We start from the raw sequence: 16,005 nt of genomic DNA, 5'->3' as shown, positions 1-16,005 counted from the left end.
AGAAATTAACATGAAAGGAATCCAACAGAGTCCTTTCATAACCCCAACGCTCCGGGAAAAGACTGTGCAGGGAATTTTCTGGCCATGCTAGGACATTCCCAAGCAGGCTTCTCACACCCCACTTAACCCAAAAATGTAAAGAAAAGGCAAAAGGTCACCAGCTACTTGCTAAAACACAATAATTTCAACACATCTTTAGGATCTACCAATTTCAAAGAGAAAAAAAACAATCTGTGACACCTATTTAAAAGATAGTGTAGACTTAATTCGGTCAGCAAGTAAAAACAATGGTCCCTGTGTCACTAATATGAAAACAATTTCTGGTTGTTACCCTTATGGAGTTCACCAGCATTTGCTCATTGCAAGAGCTAACCGATCACAGGAAAATTTATGACTATTTATTAACAAGGAAAATGTATTAAAATAGCAAAGGTGCCACAGCAATTAAAAAAAATGAAAATAACATCAGTATTATAAAGCAGAACATTGCAATGCACAATCTGCAAAACAAAACAAAAAAAGATAAGAGAAAAAAACATGTTTTACAAAGTGGTTATCGCAAAGAAATTCTATATCTCATAAAACTAATAATTTGTAGAATTAAAATAACTTTGTGGCACTAATTTAATCACTCTACTATATTTCAGTTAGTTAGCAAACAATGATCACTGTGTCATTATACTGAAACCAAAATTAATTATGTGATTGTTACCCTTAAGGGGTTCCTCACTATAAATATGCCCCATGCAAAGGCTAATCGATCACAGTTCAACGAGCATGAATAGCTATCTGACTGACAAACGAAGCAATGCCACAGGAATGAATTTACAAAACAAAATATCACAAATCTAATACAACATACAAAAACAAACACTGAGAAATAAAACAGCTCTGAAAGTACAGTAGTCAACGTCTAAAAAGAAAAACACCAATAAATAAAACACCTGCAAAATACAAGAGTCAGTCTGATAAAAAAAAACACCAATAAATCGAACCCCTGCAAAATACATGATCAAAGTTTCTCTGAAAGAACACTGTATATGCATTGGACTAAGAACCGTATAATCACTGTTCACTGACACACTCAGTAGTTCCACTGATCCGAGGCACAATATAAGAGGGGGGCGGGGGGGGGGGGGTTCGTTGCCGTAGCTGTCAGTAGGGATTTTTGCCCATCTGTTGCGTGCAATTCCGCCGTCTCTGCCGTCTCATGAGGTTTCTCTTGGTGGCCCGCGTCACGTACATCTCGATCTGGTTCCATGTTTGTGTTGTCGAATTCGTGCGGTATCCTCGTTTGACACGCCAGGTTGATATTCCTGGGCAAGGATGACACTTAATGGCTCTTCTTTGTGCCACCCTTAGATACCAGCGAACATCGAACTATGATTTACTGTCGCTTGACAGTGGGCATACGCCAGGAAATGTTGATAGGCGTCGTTGAAGTCAGCCAGTTTCTCTAGACAGTATGTGTCAAATGACTCCACGCCCCTTGTGTTGTTACATTCTTGAGTTATCCTCAATTGGCTCCCCAGTTTGATATTCCTGGCCAAGGATGACACTTAATGGATCTTCTTTGTGCCACCCTTAGCGACCAGAAACATCGAACCATGATTTACTGTCGCTTGACAGTGGGCATCCGTCAGGAAATGTTAATAGGCGTCGTTGAAGTCTGCCAATTTCTCTAGACAGTACGTGTCAAAAGGCTCCACGCCCCATGTGTTGTTACACTCTTGAGTTATCCTCAATTGGCTCGCCGGTTTGATATTCCTGGGCAAGAATGACACTTTGAAAGGTCTCTGTTGGATTCCTTTCATGTTAATTTGTTAAATATGTTGTCATTTACGGCATAAATTTCTGTTCTAAATTTACTGTGGTGTTTCTGACTATCTGGGAGGAGACTGAGCAGTGAAACGTGTTACTTTTACACATAAACAAGAACGATCTGTCACACTACTACACTTTAAAACACAGTTTATATGTAATTCATATCACACAGTCTCATACGGAACCCACATCCGCTTTCTTTTATATACTGTATATGATAAGATACTGTCATCCCCCCCTTCCCTTCTGTGTGAGAGGATGAATGAGCAAATGTATTTCTAGTTGCTTGCTTGATGGTTTTTTTTCTCGCTTGTAAATTGCACTGCTTCGATCAAAGATAAAAATGTGTTTTGCGTGTGAAAAAGTGCGTACTAGGTTGGGTACCTTTCGTGTAACCGTCGTAATTTTGGGGGGATATATTTATTGTGATTAGTGTGTTGCGTACCGGGTATAAATTGAACTAATGCAGACACGTAACCAAGCTAAAAATAGGCGGCCCAACAACTTAAGCAACATGGACCAAGGGGATAATTTGATTTCGAATATTAACGCCTCGGTCGGTTCCGAAAATGCAATGGGGAATACTGCAGACGAAATGCAAAACAGGACGAACGGGCTTACACCAGAGCCAGAAATTAATTTGCCTCCTACTAACCAAATTGATTTGGCAGAACTCATCCAAGCCTTATTGCAACAAAATAAAGAAAAGGCAGAGAAGTCAGAAAAATCGTTCCGAGAACAAAAAGAATCATCTGAAAAATCGATCGCAGAGCTAGGCGAACAAATGATGCAGAAATCCGAAAAATCGATTCGTGAGCTAGGCGAACAAATGACGCAGATATCTGAAAAATCGATCCGCGAGCTAGGCGAACAAATGACAGATAAATCTGAAAAATCGATCCGTGAGCTAGGCGATCAAATAACGCAGAAATCTGAAAAATCGATCCGCGAGCTAGGCGACAAACAGACGAAAACCTATCCAGCAGACAAATAAAGTCGACAAGTCGATACAGAGAGTGTCCGATGATATCTCACAAAGAATAAACAATCTGGCAAGTGAAATAAAAAGTGATATTATGAAAGAATTAGGCCGTACATTTGAACAAATCGATGACCATCTGCAAGCCTTAGAACAGGGTAAGCGGAGTCGCCTTGCGGAATCGAAAGAGAGCGAAGAACAGCTACTTAGGAATTTCCAAGCGCTGAGAGAAGAATGCCAAAGAGAACACCAGCAGGTACTCTCGAGGGTCCAGGAGGTGGAAACGCATTGTCCCGCGTCCGTTAGCAACACAGTAGCGGACAACAGTCAAGCGATTTGCGCACTCGAACAGCAAGTAGAACAATTGAAGCAGACTGGGACGGAGGACAACAGACAAATACATGATAAGATTGCAGCATTAGCGGATATCATAGGTGCGATGAGAGCAATAACAATACTACACAGGTAGCAGTTGCAGAGACCAAAGATGTGCGTTCGTTTCTTAGATTTCAGAAGGGACAGTTCGAAGTGAATAGGCGGCACAAAGCTGTAACAGGCGAATTACAAGAACGCGTGGCGGACCTAGAAAGCCGCGTGGGGTGTGATTCCGAACTCGCCAATAGCACTAAAAATAGCTGTACGCACAGTGCAGAGAGGGACTCCGGCCACGAGGGAGATTTTGACGACAGGGACGAATGTATTTTGAGGGCAGACATGAGAAAAATAGAAACAATCAAGTGCCTCGCAGGGAGGAAATGCGGGAATTTGATTTCAAACATTTCCTTATGGTGAGAAAGTTTGAGATATTTCGAAATTCGCAAAAAGGAATACATCCACGAGCATGGCTCGAGCAATTTGAGTTCTGTCTTCCCCCCCGACTGGGCAAGTTCACATAAGATAGAATATATGTGTGGCTATTTGGAAGGCGAACCGGCGATTCGCATGAGGTCGGCAGCGCGTCACTGCAACTCCACTCGGGAGTTTCGACAAGCCTTTCTGTCCGCTTATTGGTCGGAAGCGGCACAAGATAGGATCAAGCATGGCATAATTATGCTGCCAAATTTGAGCCAGTCTGGTTTCGGCAGCCCAGCACACCTATTCGACAACATGCTGCAGGCAAATCAATTTCTATATGACCCATACGGGCCTGCGGAACTAATTAGGATATGCATCACCAAATTGCCGATGCACTTGCGCCACGTCATTCTTGCGGGACGATGCAAAGAGGACGTGGAAATGCTTAAGACACTTTTCCAAGAGTTGGAATATAATACAGGAGAATGCCCGCCTAATCAGGCAAAAAGTTATTACGGGGCACAGCAGTGCGATCGCAGTCATGGCCGTAGTACTAATCAACGGCGTGACTGGTCGTCGCGATGCGAACGGAACAATAATCGGGACCGGCCGTATAGAAACTGGGGTAACAGTCGCGAACACAGGTGGAACAACGGAAATGATCGAGGACGTGGACAGGATCGTGAACGCAACAGTTACGACAACCAGAATCGATACTACAATGAACACGGTTGGAATAGGATTGTAGGCGGAGCACCACATGATGTTGAAATTCGGCCGGCTAACCCAAGACATAACCCAGCAAATGGAAATGAACAAAGCTGGCAATGACAAATGATCAGCACAGAAGGCGCCCAATCGGAAGAAATGAGTGACATAGCAAATGAGTACATAGGGTGTATAGAGAGGAGAATGAATTGATTGGTTTACAATTTGTGACATATGCATTTTGAATAATATGTTGGTAAAAATAATGATAAAAGACGTTTCTATGTGATTGACTGAAGTGATGTTTTTAGTTTTTTTTTTCTTTCCCTGTGCAATTAGGATTTAGGTTGGTTCAAATGTGAAGATAAAAGGTTTCTTTGTGAACGAATGAAATGCTGTTTATGGCTTTTTGTGTAAATTGAAGACAGTCGCTCCTGAGAGAAGCAAGATCTGTGTTGAATTAATGCAAAACTCAGGGGAATATCCGATCTGTGGGTATTATGGGTCTGGCAAACCCAGGTCCCCAGCTGTTAGTAGCCTTGTTTCCGATTTTCTGCTTTCAGTGCTACTATCTATCTATTACTACTCTTTATCTGTCAGTATAAATGAGGCTCTCTTACTATAGTATGCGTACTGTATGAATAGTTTAAGATAGGAGAACTCTGAGAAAGGAATGAGTAAGTTTGGAATTTTGAAAACAGGATGCGATAATACGATTGTTTAACCAATAGCTTCCCAATATACGGTAATATTTAATATTGATGATATATGTCTTTTTTGTTCTTTATAGATGAGAACGTAAAGTGTTGTCTGTGGATTTCATAAGTAGATTGATTCCCTTCAAGGTGGAAGAAGAGTTGTGGTTTGTGTAATTTACGTGGCCCTGAAATAGTATTATGGCAGTCAAATGACGAGCAGTTTTCCACCAAATGGAGAATGGAACGGAAATACAGATCCTTTTTGTAGTCTTGACTGATGTTGAGCCAGAGCCTGAAAAATTATTCTGTGTTAATACTTGTCCTAGAAAAGTGACGTTTATGTGTTTTGCTGATGCTGTGAGCATTACAGCTTACTGTTTTCTCTGGTGCGGGATGCACTGCAGCCTATATGAGTTGAACTGAAGAAATGTCCCTCTTGAAGGTAGAGGAAGATTAAATAATTTTTATTATGGGACCGAAGGAAAGCTTGGTTTAATGTAATAAGGATGAAGCAAAATATTTGTGATTTAAACTACAGGAGGATTCGGATCTTTTGTGTATGTTGTAAGTTCAATATGTTAAGGCGAAACTGTTTTACAGAACAGAGGAGACCACAATTTTGCCATTCATGAGAAATGAATCCAGAATAACCACCACAGGCGAAATAACTGATTTGGAAGCGAAAGGTAACTTAAAGAAGGAACAAAATTGGAGCAAAATGGGTAAGAAAATGTAATATAACCTGTATAATGAAAATATTTTTAACATTCTCAGAGTCAACTGCGTGATTAATTCTTGTGATAACGTAATTTTAGATGAAATTGTCTTACTGTTTAGTGTGTAAACATATTCGATAAATGTATAATTGCGAGTCTCTTATCAGGTGTGTCAACTGGTATAAATGTTTTGATGTGTAAATAACCATTTTTCTTTTTACTATGCAAGTTTGAGGAAAGTTTCTCCATATTTATCATGTGACAAGACATATGCCACGAGCGTCAAGAAGAGGACGAATTAGAACAATGTTGTAGTGGTATAAACACTGTGTTGAAGTGGCATTGAAGTAGTGTGTTGGATTAAATAGTAGTGGATTGAAGTAGAATTTTGAGTAATACATGTTTATGGGTGGTTAGTTTGTAGTATAGACAACAGGTGTGCATGTGTGTGTGTGTGTGTGTGTGTGTGTGTGTGTGTGTGTAAATAACATGTGAACCCTATGCTGTCCTGACCTATTCTTGCACAAAGCATAATCCTATTCATTTTAGTGAATTAATAAGTAGCATTTGATTTATTAGAATGCAAGTGAACCACATTAGTGATGTGGATTTAGATATTATATTGTCAGTTCATTTAATTTTTATTTTTATATTGTCAATTCATTTCACTTCTATTTTTTTATGTTGTCAAGTCATTTAACTTTTAATTTTATATTGTCGATTCATGTAACTTTTTATTTGAAAAAAAATGAGTAAGTCTCACTTTTGTTCTTAAAAATTGCGAAATACAATACTAAGCGGTATTATGTATGGCATTTTGTAATCACATAACTATGATGAACTATTTCTGTGAATGCAGTTGAGAACGTGAAAACGAACCGGCTAAACTCTTACGAGACAGCAGGAGCAGCGAGGAGGAGGACTAGTTGTAAACAGGCGGGTTTCCCAGCAGGACACACTGTCAACCGGGCCACTTCGGGAGCGCGGTCGACAACAAAAGAAGGTTGTGGGACAAACACTTTCCCTTGCACCCGGTGCTAATGGGCGGCTGCACCAGTGCAACCCTTTGTGGAGGCAATGACCTGAGATGGCCTAGCGGTCCACCGCGCGGAAATCCATCTGCTGGCAACGCACTACACGCACGCAACTGTGACAAGACGGCCGCGGTGAAACGACAGAAGACAGGGCATAAAGGGGCGTGGAGCCTTTTGACAGGTACTGTCCAGAGCAACTTGCAGGCGTCAATGACGACTATCAACATTTCTTGGCGAAGCCCATTGTCAAGTGACAGTAAATCATGGTTCAGTGTTCTCTGGTTGGTAAGGGTGGCACAAAGAAGAGCCACTAAGTGTCATCCTTGCCCAGGAATATCAAACTGGCGAGCCAATTGAGGATAACTCGAGAATTTAACACAAGGGGCGTGGAGCCTTTTGACACGTACTGTCCAGAGAAATTGGCAGACTTCAATGACGCCTATCAACATTTCCTGACGGATGCCCACTGTCAAGCGACAGTAAATCATGGTTCAATGTTCTCTGGCCGCTAACGGTGGCACAAAGAAGAGCCATTAAGTTGTAATGCTGTTGCTTTAATTTGTTCTGCAAGCGGTGCTGCTATTCACGACCATAAAAGTGGGTTAAAAGCTGTGAGCTGTCTGGGGAAGTTAACCTTGCATTACTGAGCAACTGTTTCACCAGGTATCCAGACTAGCTTACAAAATTCGCAACCAGACATTAATTATAATCATTATATATATAAAATAAGAGAATTTAAATAAGAAGAAATAAATCAGATTACATTTGGAAATTTTTTTTAACATTGATCATTGAAAATTCAGCATATTAAACTTGAATCATAACTAAGCTGGTGCCTTATTTAGGATTGTGAAAATGTGATTTTTTTAATCTTATGGAACACATCAAATAGGGAGCCAAGATTGGGAGACTACATACAACACTGCATTCATAAAATAACACAAGAAGAACGTTGAAACATATCCAAGAGGAAATTAACCGCAACTAACCGATTCAATTCTCACCCAAAGAAGTTACGTTCGTAGCACAATCCTGTCCGTCATGAAGTTACCACACACTGGTGTACTAAATTCATACTAACTCTATGTGAAATCTTCCCGAAAAGAATAGCTGAGGGCTACTTTGATGCTTACACCAGATGCTTCACGTGGTCAACTTGGTTTACACAAAGAGTGTAACTCCACAATAATTTTGATAATTAAAATAAATTACATCGAAACGCAATTTACAAAAGAAAAACCTTGAACTGGTTACTATCGTCTTACTATTAACCTGATGGGTCAAACAATTGTATAAGCTTTCACGTTCTCAACTGCATTCACAGAAATTGTTTATCATAGTTATGTGATTACAAAATGTCATACATAATACCACTTAGTATTGCCTTTCACAATTTTTAAGAACAAAAGTGAGACTCAATTTTTTTTAATAAAAACGTTAGATGAATCGACAATATAAAAATAAAAGTTAAATGACTTGACAATATAAAAAAATAAAAGTGAAATGACTTGACAGTATAAAAATAAAAATTAAATGAACTGACAATATAATATCTAAATCCACATCACTAATGTGGTTCACTTGCGTTTTAATAAATCAAATGCTACTTATTAATTCACTAAAATGAATAGGATTATGCCTTGTGCAAGTATAGGTCAGGACAGCATAGGGTTCACATGTTATTTACACACACACACACACACACACACACACATGCACACCTGTGTCTATACTACAAACTAACTACCCATAAACATGTATTACTCAAAATTCTACTTCAATCCACTACTAGTTAATCCAACAAGCTACTTCAATGCTACTTCAACACAGTGTTTATACCACCACAACTTTGTTCTAATTCGTCCTCTTCTTGACGCTCGTGGCATATGTCTAGTCATATGATAAATATGGAGAAACTTTCCTTAAACATACACAGTAAAAAGAACAATGGTTATTTGCACGCCAAAACATTCATACCAGTTGACACACCTGATAAGAGACTCGCAATTATGCATTTATCACACTCATATATTCACACATAAAACAGTAGGACAATTTCATCTAAAATTACGTTATCACCAGAACTAATCACGCAGTTGACTCTGAGAATGTTAAAAATATTTTCATTATACAGGTTATACTACATTTTCTTACCCATTTTGCTCCAATTTTGTTCCTTCTTTAAGTTACCTTTCGCTTCCAAATCAGTTATTTTGCCTGTGGTGGTCATTCTGGATTCATTTCTCATGAATGGCAAAATTGTGGTCACCTCTATTCTGTAGAACAGTTTCATCTTAACATGTTGAAATTACAACATACACAAAAGGTCCGAATCCTCCTGTAGTTTAAATCACAAATGTTTTGCTTCATTCTTATTACCTTAAACCAAGCTTTCCTTCGGTCCCATAATCAAAATTATTTAATCTTCCTCTACCTTCAAGAGGGAAATTTCCTCAGTACAAATCATATAGGCTGCAGTGCATCTCGCACCAGAGAAAACAATAAGCTGTAATGCTCACAGCATCAGCAAAACACATAAACGTCGCTTTTCTAGGACAAGTATTAACGCAGAATAATTTTTCAGGCTTTGGCTCAACATCAATCAAGACTACAGAAAGGATCCATATTTCTGTTCCATTCTCCATTCGCTGAAAAACTGCTCGTCATTTGACTGCAATAATACTATTTCAGGGCCACGTATTTACACAAACCACAACTCTTCTTCCACCTTGAAGGGAATCAATCTACTTACGAAATCCCCAGACAGCACTTTACGTACTCAGCTATAAAGAACAAAAAAGACATATATCATCAATATTAACATATTAGCGTATATTGGGAGGCCATTGGTTCAACAATCGTATTATCGCATCCTGTTTTCAAGATTCCAAACTTACTCATTCCTTTCTCAGAGTTCTCCTATCTTAAAATATTCATACAGCACGCATACTATAGTAAGAGATCCTCATTTATACTGACAGATATAGAATAGTAATAGATAGATAGTAGCACTGAAAGCAGAAAATCGGAAACAAGGCTACTAACAGCTGGGGACCTGGGTTTTCCAGTCCCATAATAAACTGGTGCCTTATTTAGGATTGTGTAAATGTGAGTTTGTAATCTTACGGAACACATCAAATAGGGAGCCAAGATTGGGAGACTACATACAACACTGCATTCATAAAATAACACACGAAGAACGTTGAAACATATCCAAGAGGAAATTAACCACAACCAACTGATTCAATTTTCACCCAAAGAAGTTACGTTCGTAGCGCAAGCCTGTCCGTCATGAAATTACCACACACTGGTGTACTAAATTCATACTAACTCTATGTGAAATCTTCCCGAAAAGAATAGCTGAGGGCTACTTTGATGCTTACACCAGATGCTTCACGTGGTCAACTTGGTTTACACAAAGAGTGTAACTCCAAAATAATTTTGATAATTAAAATAAATTACATCGAAACGCAATTTACAAAAGAAAAACCTCGAACTGGTTACTATCGTCTTACTATTAACCTGATGGGTCAAACAATTGTATAAGCACGTGGTACTGGTCTCACAAAGTACACCCCACGTGGCTTGAACATAAAGAAAAGTTGCTATATTGAAAAATATTGTCAAGACGAGACGTTATAATCTCACGCACATTCGCATTTAAGATTGATGATCTTAGTTAGAGTTACTGATCAACACGTGGTTCCACTTTACTCACAAAGTAGTGAAGAAAGCAAATACCCGAAGACATTCTGAATTTCACACTCGAAATTAAAGATAACATTAGACATTTCAGAACTAAACCTGAAATAAGGGTGATTAAATTTTCAGTTAGGCGGAACTTAAGAAATCCATTGTCCTACGGACTTAGCAGACACGCGCTTAGCCGGAGATCTTAGCACTTCAGACGCTCGCCACGGACAGACTGCTCTGGGCCCCTACCGAGCATGCTTAACCGATACAAACGGAAGTGACCAGAGAGGCAGCTTCCTATACCAACATGACAAGGGACAGACAGGACCATACTAAGAATAGAAACCTCTCTGCTTTTAGAAAGTGTAGCTACCTGTTCCGACGTTCCTACTGTTCTCTAGCAGACAGGCTTGTCTGCTACCATCAAGCATGGAACTAGAAATACATTTGCTCATTCATCCTCTCACAAAGAAGGGAAGGATGATGACAGTATCTTATCATATGCAGTATATAAAAGAAAGCGGATATTGGTTCCGTATGAGACTGTGTGACATGAATTACATATAAACTGTGTTTTAAAGTGTAGTAGTGTGTCAGGTCGCTCTTGTTTATGTGTAAAAGTAACGCGTTCCACTGCTCAGTCTCCTCCCAGATAGTCAGAAACACCACACATCTTTTCCATGGAGACTTAAAAGACCCAATATAAGGGTGGAAGGTATATTATGAGAGTATTTGTATTTCTCAAATGTAAAGGAGTGCACTTCTGGGAAACTTGGATTTTGTTTGGCGCTTCAGGACGCAAAGGAGAGAAAGAAAACTTATGAAGCGAATAGTAGATGATTTTATGTAGGTTCTACCGAGCGAGCATCAGGACGTGTTATATGAGGTTGAACAGGGTGGCCCATGTCCAGGGTACATAATAGGAAGTAGGTGTAAAGTTGTTTTGTGGCATGTAGGGGGCAAAAAAATGATTATTGAGAACGTGGGACAAGTGTTTTGCCTAAAAAGTAGTTAAGGAAAGGACTAAATGATAACTGGACTAATAGCGATGTGTGCGAATGCGCATCAACCAAGGGAATAACTTGATTATGCGGGGATTCTTGCAAAATAACTACATGTATTTGTTTTCATTACATGTAAATAGGGGTGGTAACACCCATGGTGGAGAGATAAGGAAGAGCCTAAAAGGATGGGTTAGACGCATAGAGAAGCATACATAGTGCCTACGACCCAATGAATGGCCATGAAGAAATATGAAGGTAATAGAAGATGTTCGCAGGAATGAGTGAGTTGCACTGGAACGACGACGATAAGAAGAGGATATCCTACGCATGGTACCAAGGATAATGTGGGAATGATGGAACGATTAAAGGAATGCAAGGAGAAAGAGGTGGAAGTACAGAAACAGGTATGCAGAAGAGAAAGGCCAAGCTTGGCAATCAGTAGTGGCTTGTATCAGGTGATGGTATTTTCTCTTCTCTGTCTGAATAAGTATAACTAACGAAAATGTAGGTATTTAAAGGAATTAACCTGGAAAGCATCAAGGCAAAGTTGCATGTACATAAAAGACTGGTTGTACAACGAAATGAGCTAATAACCAATAACAGCAATACTAAAGAGTAATCTAATGATACTAAAAATAAGTGCAGCAAAGCAAATGGATATGACGTCAGTTAGAAAGTTTTGTCTGACCAAGTCACTGTAAAATAATATAAACGACAGAATGAAAAAAAAAATCCAATAGAAACCGAAAACTAATTTTGTAAGATGCGATCAAGAAGTTTCGGTTAGAAAGCCATACAGCCTACAGTTGGTATGCTAATCAGGAAAAATCGCTGCGACCATTGAGGCGATCATTCCACCGATACACCAGATTGAAGATATCCGTTTGGTAAAACGCTATGCCCTGCTACGTGAAGAAGTCCTTAACTGCTTGCTGCACATCCTCGTCCGACAGGACAATTCAAGGCTATTTTTTAAGGGAGTGAAGGCGTGATAATCACATGGGGAGAGATCAGGACTATAGGGCGAGTGCTCGAGTGTCTCCCATTTGAGGCGGCGTAACTTCTGCATTACGTCATTTGCATTATAGGGACGTGCACTATCACAAAGCAGCAGCACCTCTTGCCTATAGTTTTCGACAGACATGCTGCTCAGATACAGTCTTCCTTCTTTAATGCGTGTCTACTGGTGTTTGTCCTTCATCAGCCAAGGAAGCAATAACAGCACGTTGGCCCTGTTTGGACACATTTGGTACGAACTTAGAGATACTGTGAGAAGTGGAATACGGTCGAAAAGTCGTCCTACAGTCTGGCACAGGCTGCAAGGGAATCAGAAGGGCCTGCGGTACAGCATGGAGACAGCGGCGCTTTCTTGGGATCAGAGCGGGCCACTTTAGTGTTAGCAAATGAGCTGGGTTAATAGGCGGCCACGCCACAACTCGAGCATTTGCACTTGTCCTTAATTGACAGCACTCCACCACAGAAGGGTGGTACAAGACTACAGCTTTGCAGATACACATCAAGGAACCCCGCAGGAGAACGACAGAGACTATTCCTCTTTGGATATCATTAAGCCTTTCCCCTTTGCCAAAGGATATGTTTCGATGATTAATTTTACTCCTAGTGAAAACCAACCACCTGCCTTCCATCATGCCATTCAGCTTTGAACAATAACCCACATTATGTTCTAAACAATACACAGACAGTAATACCAAGCCAAGTAGCACTACTCTGACATTATCTCATGATATTTGCTGTCCTATGAGCAATTCTGCAGCTTAATGCATTTACAGAACGTACATGTAAAACCTAATAGACCATACAGTGTAGGAGGCTTCCACGTATTGTCGTACTACACAATCACAATAAGCGGAGGAAACCCGATCCTTGCTGAGCCACTCAGATGCAGAAATAAGAACTGGTGTCGCCGCCTGTGGGACACTTACTCCCCCCACCTGTCAACAAACGAGGAAAACCTCACTCCTAAGCAGTCCGTTGCCGTGAAGAGAGGATGACCCACACGTCCACACTCTAAGACAACAAGAATTGAACAGCACTCCTGATGACAGGTAATAGGAATCTGCCCTTCCCTCAGACTGAACCCTGTGCCTTCACATAAATTTACGTGCCAAAGCCGAGTAATCGTTCTCGCCATTGAAAGTGAACATGCCATAGCCACCGTGGGATGGACACCAGAGTCAATCATGATAGGTGATGGCAGAATGTTTTGATCTATTGTTAATAGTGTGCTATCACATTTCTGCGGAGCTTATGATTTGAAACATATTCTATCACATTTTTTCAAGTTTGTGCTTGTGTGTAACGACATCTCACTCATCTGACACATTTTTCCCATGTAGTTTCGTTCCCAAGAGGCACTGACGTTCAAATTATGGTGCCAAGACCAACTTAATTGTAATTTGAAATGTGATAGGGATTTTTTTCAGTAGGCTTTCGCCCCAGTCTATGAAAGCGAAATAAAGTTTTTACTGGGATACAGCATTTAATAAAGAAGGGGGAGGTGGATGAGACGTTATGTATATATGTTTATTTTCTTAGCGTATCTTAGTTACTCTTTTTATCACATTTAGTTATACACTCCTGATACATTGTTTATGTGCATGTCATGTTTCTATGTACCTTCAGTTTAATTTTGGTCTCTAATAGTAACACAGATATGTACACAGTGATCATATAAACAATATTTCATATTCTACTCCAACAACACTGTGTTTATTTTGTGTAATGTCTAATATTCTGCTCGTTGGATTTAATCATGTAATTTTTGTGCAGTGATGATGTAAGACTAACTGTGTTAGGTGTACCTTTTTTGCAAAATTCAGTAATTAAATAACATGTGAGTAAGTATACCTGAAATATGAAGATATTGTAATAACAGACTTTCACTTCCATTAAGGCGTGAATTTGTTTATCAAAGAACTGGGCCGAGTTTTATTTTACTTTGGTTTATTATTTATTTTTTAAGATCGATATTTGTGAAACTAAAATGCCTTCTGTAACATCGTGTAATTTGCTTTCAGCATCATGCCCACTAATAAATCTGAATAAAAAGCTTGGTTCCCACAAGTGTGAATGAGTATTTTTCATATACAGTTGTGTTTTTGGTTTGGTAATGATAATATGTTTACTCCACCATTCCAGTATAGGAAGCTAGTACCAGTGGATCATGAGGGTGCAAGAATATTAAAAAATTCTGTTTCGAAGATGCTGCAATAGAAATTTAGAAATCTAATGCCAATTTTGAATTGCGAGGAGAGAATCATGAGAGGTGGCTAACCATCCCAACTAGCCACATCTCATCCATGTAAAAGGTGATGGTACCAATCAGTATGTACTTACAATTAAATGAGGGATATGACAGTGATTGCAATGGCAGTACTAACTCTCTGTACTTTTATATTCTAATTGGATTTCCTGTGTGTTGTAATAACATTAGGTAGTGGTGGTTGGGAAGCTGTCACGGGGAAGTGGGCATTGAAAGGAGACCACTGGCCACACCAGTGATCATCTGTTGGTACATAATAGGCCGTGTCCTTTCAGGCCAGACAGTGAACTCACAGTCAAGGGTGAGTGGAAGAAGGGTGCTTTGTGCCCCCAACTCATGGACGGCAATGCAGTAGCCTCGCAGGCATCAGGCCATGGACTCCCAGTGCCAGGGATCAATACACAAAGATGCTGCTGCAACGTTAAAACGCAACACCCCTACTTGTTCCCCCAGTTAAACTTGCAGGACGTATCATGCACCCACAGGGAGCGCAAAAATTTTCCTCGTTTTGTGTGGGATTTCAGAGAAGCGCAGTCAGTATCCCTGGGTTTGCAAAAGCATGGACTCTGGCCACAGGTACATCTTTAGAAAGAGTTCCCAAGACATCAACGAAATTGGTAACGAAATAAAAGCACCGAATGCAGGTCCACAAAGCAGCAGTTCACTCAACACTGACTCCAAAGCAAATCAATCTCCTATAGAAGTCAAACTTAGAAATGCTGAAAAACCATATACAGACCCACTAGCATACCAAATAGCAAAATTGTTTAAAAAGAAAACTATTAAAATTAGCTTCTCTGCTAACAGTAAATTACAACAAAAAATAATCCATAACGTAAATACTTCTGAGAGTCTCTACGGCAAACAGTGAATGTACAAGTTCAAATGTGAGTCATGACTCAAATTCTATATTGGTAAGAGTGGCAGAAGTTTTGAGATTAGATACAATGAATAACTTGATGTTTTAAGACGTCACAACTTAAACAGATCTAGCGCAAATAGCAGAAGAATACCATTCGGTGAGAATAAAATAAAAATATGATACTTTACAGAACTAGGAGCTACTATGAACTGCTAGAAAACTTAGAAATATACACACATGCACGGAAACAGTTTCCTCCACCGTACCCTTAGTGAGCACACTGAGCTGGATAATACACCTTTCCTGAAAACTCTTTAGAAAGTACTTTCCAAATTCCAACAAAAATACAGTTCCTCCACTCATCTGCAGATCAAGTAACAAATCTTGTAACATTTTATGTATCTACTAC

The sequence above is a fragment of the Schistocerca americana genome, chromosome 3 (genome assembly GCF_021461395.2).
Source record: "Schistocerca americana isolate TAMUIC-IGC-003095 chromosome 3, iqSchAmer2.1, whole genome shotgun sequence".
NCBI classification, from domain to species: domain Eukaryota; kingdom Metazoa; phylum Arthropoda; class Insecta; order Orthoptera; family Acrididae; genus Schistocerca; species Schistocerca americana.
This window is presented reverse-complemented; position numbering follows the sequence as displayed.